The sequence below is a fragment of the Olea europaea genome, unplaced genomic scaffold (assembly GCF_002742605.1).
Source record: "Olea europaea var. sylvestris unplaced genomic scaffold, O_europaea_v1 scaffold1551, whole genome shotgun sequence".
In the NCBI taxonomy this organism is placed as follows: domain Eukaryota; kingdom Viridiplantae; phylum Streptophyta; class Magnoliopsida; order Lamiales; family Oleaceae; genus Olea; species Olea europaea.
This window is the reverse complement of record NW_019233108.1, coordinates 111,731-118,583: the sequence shown is the minus strand read 5'-3', so window position 1 is coordinate 118,583 and position 6,853 is coordinate 111,731.

Below are 6,853 nucleotides of genomic sequence, written 5' to 3'. Positions count from 1 at the left end.
TGTAACATAGTTGTATATCTTTAATTTTAGTTCTTTTACGTATCGATTTTACTTTCATTATTTATATTGTCTTTGAATTGACCATTATTTTATTGAACTGTGAATTTGTGATGAATGGAGAAAGTCTATTATAGTTTTATATCATGTAATAAATTTTGACAATTAGATAATAGGTAGAGATACGTATCTATTATTATCGTGATCATGAATTGAATTCCTAGGTGATATAATGCATTTAGTCGAGGCCTATTTTGATTCATGTAGAGATGTAGCAAGTTGACTCAGCTGGATAAGATTGATTTGAAATCGAGAGTTAAATTGATTAAATAAGTAAATTTGACAGAATACAATATTTGGTAAGGATTTTAAGAGACTAAATTAAAGGGGTTAACTATGGTGAAATCGCTAGCTCTATCACTTTTCACATGTAAGTTAATGACTTCAATTGCTAATTGTGAACATTAATTTTTTCGTAAATTTATAATATTAAAGATAATTATTCAAATCAATCTTAATTCTACAATCACATGTAGTTGTTCCAATTAAAGTATACATACCACGAATCCCTTTCCCTCAAAGCTTCGAAACTACACAAAATAGAAAATGGTTCACACCATAAGAGTGGGGAACAATTACGAAAAATCTAAGTGAAATGTCTGGTAAAGAAAGTTGAGTAGTTGTTTATGGACAATAAAGCAGTTGAAGAATTTGAACTAGCTAAAGATGTTCAAACGAATAGCGCAATGAAGCCACGGCACCAAGTTTACTTAAAACTTGTGTACCCCCTATTCCTTTCTCCAACCAAGCTACATGAACCGTGGGTATGATTGCACACACTTACATGAGGCTCGGGATTTTTTAATTCACGCAGTACCCACTCGTCCCATGTGAGAGTGCAGTCATCCCCATGGTCATCAGTACAGGTCGAGTGGCTTAATTCTTCCTTTCTCTCAAATGCATGTTCAACATGTAATTTGTAAAAATAAATGTTTCAAGAAGTTTCACATCAGAATTCCATGCATTAAGAATTATTCTAGTTGTACAACCAAGTTTAACAACTTGGTTGACAACTGGTGAGGTGTAAGGATCCACATCATTAATTGAAAAAATAGTTTTTAAAATGTGTGGTAGGAATTTGTGTCAACTCAATGATTGTAAACCAAATTGTTATGTGAATTATGCTATATTTTTGAAAAGATGCTATCCAAGAAAAGAAGGCTTAAAGAATATGAGATACTGAAGTCAATGAGAAGTGCATTCTATTTTGCTCAATAAATTATCTCCAAAATTTAAAAAAAAAAAAAATCGGGAATTTCGAAATTCCTTGCTCTATTAAAATATTTTATACTTTTACTGATTTATGTAATTCAAGTGGAAGTGTTAATTTGATGTCTCTTTCCATTTAAAGAAAAGTTGGTTAGGAGTAAAAGCAATTATAATGCCCATATAGCTGGTTAATTGATCCATCATGCATCCACTAGGCGTGGTTGAGGAAGTGCGCATGAAAGTAAACAAATTTCATATTTTCGGTTAATTTCATTGTATTGAATACAGAGGAAGATCATGATATGCCAATGATTTTGGGTCGATCATTTCTAGTGACAATTTGATCCTTAATTGACACTAAAAAATGAGAGCTGATACTGAAGGTGGAGGATAGCAAGCAACATTCATTGTTTACACCACATCCGATCAACCATTTGACTTCGAGAGATGCATAGAGGTGATGATGACGATGAGTGATCGAAAGTAGCAAATACAAAAGGATAGCTTGTTAATTAATCCATCATGCATCCACTAGGCGTGGTTGAGGAAGTGCGCATGAAAGTAAAAAAAATCGATTTTTCAGTGAATATAGAGGAAGATCGTGATCTGTCAGTGATTTTGGGTTGACCATTCCTAGTGACAATTTGATCCTTAATTGACACTGAAAAATGTGAGCTGATATAGGAAGTGGAGGATAGCAAGCAACATTCATTGTGTATACCACATCCGATCAACCATTTGACTTCGAGTAATGCTATAGAGGTGATGACGAGGATGAGTGATCAAAAAGTTGCAAATACAAAAGGAAAACATGTGGACTAGTTGGAGCACTAAAAAATGAAAAGGACAACTTTAGTATGTAAAGAGCTAAGAATGAAGTGAATAAGCTGGTAATTGCATGCGGAGCAAGGTCGGCACAACTCTATTCAAGCCACCATGATCCAATTATTGCATAGAGTCTTGCTTAGGACCACAAAAAGCACTTATTGAAAGAAAATGAGACTAAAGGAAGATAAAAGATAAAAGTGCTAATGGAGAAGCATTGTCTTATTACACCATGAGTATTGCTAACTTTCTTTGGCCTTACTTATTACTCACATTCAAGTTTTATGGTTTAACTTCATTGTTTTTCTATATTTGTTTACTTTTGTGTGATATATTTGTTTTTTTCCCTAATAAAAGAATTGATATGCCATAAAAGTGTTAGAAATAAAATTTGAAAAATCAAGAGAAATAGGAAAAAAATAAAAAAATAAATTTTTTTTGTTATATGTGTGCTTATGTGAGTTGGATACATCGTCAGCTAATGACGATATTATTTAGAATTCTTTATGATCCATGAATTGTCACTAGGTAATGTCATTTTGGCTATTATGATACTTGTTTGGGTGAGATTACGATAAATTTTGAACATAATAGTCATGGCGATCACTATATTTTTGAGTTGGTTACATGATAGAATATGTATAATGAACTTTGGGACTCACGTTGTTAAAACCAAAACCAAACCCAAAATCAAATTAAAATGCAACCAATTAATCAATTGAAAAGATACTTTGGAGCTTGGTTGATCCGATTTGTGTTGATTTTGTGTTTGTTGAAAAATTATGTTGAGTGTTTTCAACTAACACGTGGAATATAGTTAGTAACTATACATTAGGGGTTTAATCCCAATAGCTAGTCTCAATAAAAGGCATAGACATTTAATTTGGGATCTAGATTTCTACAAGGTTGATTAGCCTAGTTGAAGCTTGGGGGTTGAGATAATCAAATCTAGGAAGAATCATCACATATCGAGATAGTTGTTTTCATTTGGTACATCCAACCAAACTTGAGTGGAAAATGAATAAGTTGGGTTAAAAAAAGTGTAAGAGATTGAACAAGTTTCGAAATGTGCATCTCATGAGTGAGAAATAAAATATTTGATCATCGAGTGTTGGGATATGAAATTGAAGACCATAGACCTTACTTGTATCTTGAACTCGAAACACATACCATATCTGCTCCACATACTCACCAAGGATTGAGATCTAGAATCTCGGTACAATCATATATATAGTAATCAACCAAGAGCATATAATGAATATATACCATAGGATAATACACATCTTTTCAATGTGTTCAACATATATTGAACATCAAATTAACAAGTTAATCAAGTATATGAACATAAGGAAAGATCTCACCACAATCATCTTACCCTATTTCGTGTAGCTCATTTTTAGAGAACACATATCTCATCTCATAGCCAACCATGCTCACTAAATTGATAACTCATCATGCCTAACTGGTAAACCACTTAAGATTCTAGTCTATAGGATGTTCCTCTATCACTACCTCACATCTCTCAACCTAAGTGGATAATGAGTAATAGAGATAATAGGAGTGTCACTCTCTCACTCAACTGATCAGGATTCTACAAAATAGAACATTTCTAAACATTTAATAACCTTATCCCTCGTGATCCAAATGTCATTCTCCGTACCTTTCATTCATATCACCAATGCAACTTCAGGCATCCATACTCCATATTATCAATAGAAGTACTAGTAATGCACCTATTAAAGTGAGAATACACCCGCTGTCAATCCTTGTAATAGTAATCTCAACTACTATACATGCAACACATTTCCCTCAATAATATGATATCTTTCAAATCCATGCAAAGATATACATCAAACATAATGAAATGTAACATGGAACAATGCACTAAAATCAAGCAATCGTTCAAGCAAATGGGATTTCACACAGAGTTAAATCACTAATCAGGTTTATTATCAATAAACCTCAATCGGCTTATAACTGGACCCAGTGGCAACATCTGTCTCACCTCTCATCTTTCTTTCTACTAACCTTTCTTCTTAGAACAGTCCCTTATAAAACATCTAGAGTTATCACAATTATAACACTGCTTACCATTCGTTTTAGACTTATACCTATCCCAACTTCTACCCTTACTTTTAAAACCTTCATCACTCAAGTCACGACCTGAGTCACTACTGTCTTGATTTCTTGCATGACTTTGTTTGCTTAAAATGTATTTTATCCCTCATCATGCATATCTCACCACTTTTCTTATCCTATTTTTCAATCCTCTCTATTCCCTTAATCCTAAGAGAATCTATGATAATCTCAAATATTAAAGTGTCTCAACCATGCTTAATTGCATCATTAACCTCTTTATAAGTGTAAAACATGGAATTAAGCAAAATAATATCCTTACATGTCTTAGACACCGTTTCATCACTGTTAACAATATCTTGGACAAGTTTCTTAAATGCATCTAGATTGTCATCAAGATACTTTGGATAATCCATTTCAAAACTAAAAAACCTCTCGAGTAACTGAAGTTTGTTAGAAGTAGACTTAAACAAATACAAATCCTTCAATTTTTTTCAAAGTTCTTTTGTGGTTTTAAGTTTACTAACTTTTCTTAAAGTAGCACTTGATAGGTGTAAAATAATTGAATTGGAAATAAGCTCAACATATTCTTCTTTTTGTTCTTTTGACAAATCATTAGAAAAATTACCATATATAGCTTTCGAAATGTTTTGTTAAACCAAAATTCCTCTCATTTTATATTGCCAAATAGAAAAATCATATTTTGAAAAATTCCTAAATCAAAACATGTAGTTATTTTTTGACACGGATTAGCGAAATTGCACAGTACACAATTAGATCGCACAAAGTAACCTTAAGGTCACAGTATATACCGTTCTAGATTTTCGAATTTCGTGAGACTTGTGATCCCAAATCAATGGAATAGTCAAACATGTAATATTCAGGTATTCTAACGAAGTAATCAATGCAACGAAGAGGTATGCCAACAAAACAAAATTCTCACTCTATTAAAATCTCACATTGTGACTTAATTGGCAATTATATCAAAGAATCAATAAGCAGCTTTTACCAAATAAGTTAACACTTCAAATATGGCAAATTCTAGCAATAGACAATAGTTGCCCCACACGGTAACCCCAAACCTAATGGCTAACCGACACGATGGCTTGCTAGTGCGAAATTTAAATTGATAAGCCAATTTATCTACCAGACCAAATCTACGGTTCTATAAATGAGTAGAAATGAGAATTTACTATTTTAGAGCCACCATTATTCGCCCTAAAGCTTTAGAAGCAACCAATCAACTAGAATTCAAAACATGAATGTCAAAGGGAGAACCAATCTAGAATCACCATACGGCTCGAAACAGAAAACGGACACCACCAACAAGTCTTAAATTTCGCCCATACATTGTCAATGTCGCCACACATGGCCTTCATGTGCCATCATCACTGCTTCTCCATACACCACACGTCCTGATCTAAGCGATTATATCTCATCGTTCGAAGACGAAATATGTCCTCTGTTTCTCTACCGACTTCTAGATTGCTGGAATGCGATTACAAGTTCAAGTGAGACAATTTTCAACAATTTTTCGATCTATTTTCTGGATAGTTTCGTTCCTGCTTCTTTTTGTTGATTTTTGTACAGTTTCTACACAGGTTTTGCACAATCTATTGCTCTAATATCAATTGTCACGGAAATTAAATACTAATAACTTAGATTTGTATCCAAAATGGGGCTTAATTTCAATACCAAATCAAACACCAATTACTTCGATGATTGAGCTCACAATCAAGCTTGCACTATGGTTTCCCAGTAACATTACCTACGAAGGATAATATGGTAGATGCAATATCACAAAGGAGGAAAAATAAGGTAGCAAACTAACTCACAAATTTGGAGAGAGAATGGACCACTGCTTTTCTTTTCACACAATTCCACCACACGGTTTACTCAAGAAAAGGGGCTCATATATATGGATTTAGGGTGAAACAAAAGGATGTGCCAAAACACAATTGTGCCAACAATCCAAAGGGAATGGGGCTAACTCATGAAGGATCGTCTAATTAATGAACAGAGCACGAGCAACACAAATTAATAGTTGGTTTCAGTGGCCCAATTTATTTTTAGATCAAGACAATCAATTATGGCATTGATATAATTAATCTAACTATTTTAACATCATCACCATGATTTATTGGGTATCAAAACCCAACAAGTAACATAACTTAGAACCCTTTTATGAATTTTTCAATCATTTTGAATAATTGAGATGAATACGGAAAGCTATCTAATGAATTAATTACTTGAATTTGGATACAATTAGTGTGAAAATGGGCAATTTTGAGATAATTTGGAATTCATTTAGAGCAACTAGATGTGATGAGAAACATTAAGATAGTTATCGAAGAAAATAACAAGATTCCGGAATAAGATAAAACTTTTGAGAAATATAGGGACTAAATTATACAATTTTTAAACTTGAAATGAAAACAATTTCAAACTGTTATGAAGTTTCGGAGACCAATCTCAAAGATATTGGAAGTTTAGGATAAAAGGACCAAAATTGGACAAAAAAATTAAAGAAAATACTAAGCTTCATATGGATAAGTGGAGTTGAGGACTAAGTTAAACAAGTCTGGAAGAAGAAAAGAAAATAAATAAAATAAGCCCCTATTTGACATCCATTAAAATAAATTTTTATGAGAAAATAAGTTTTGGAATAATGAATTTTTTGGAGAAT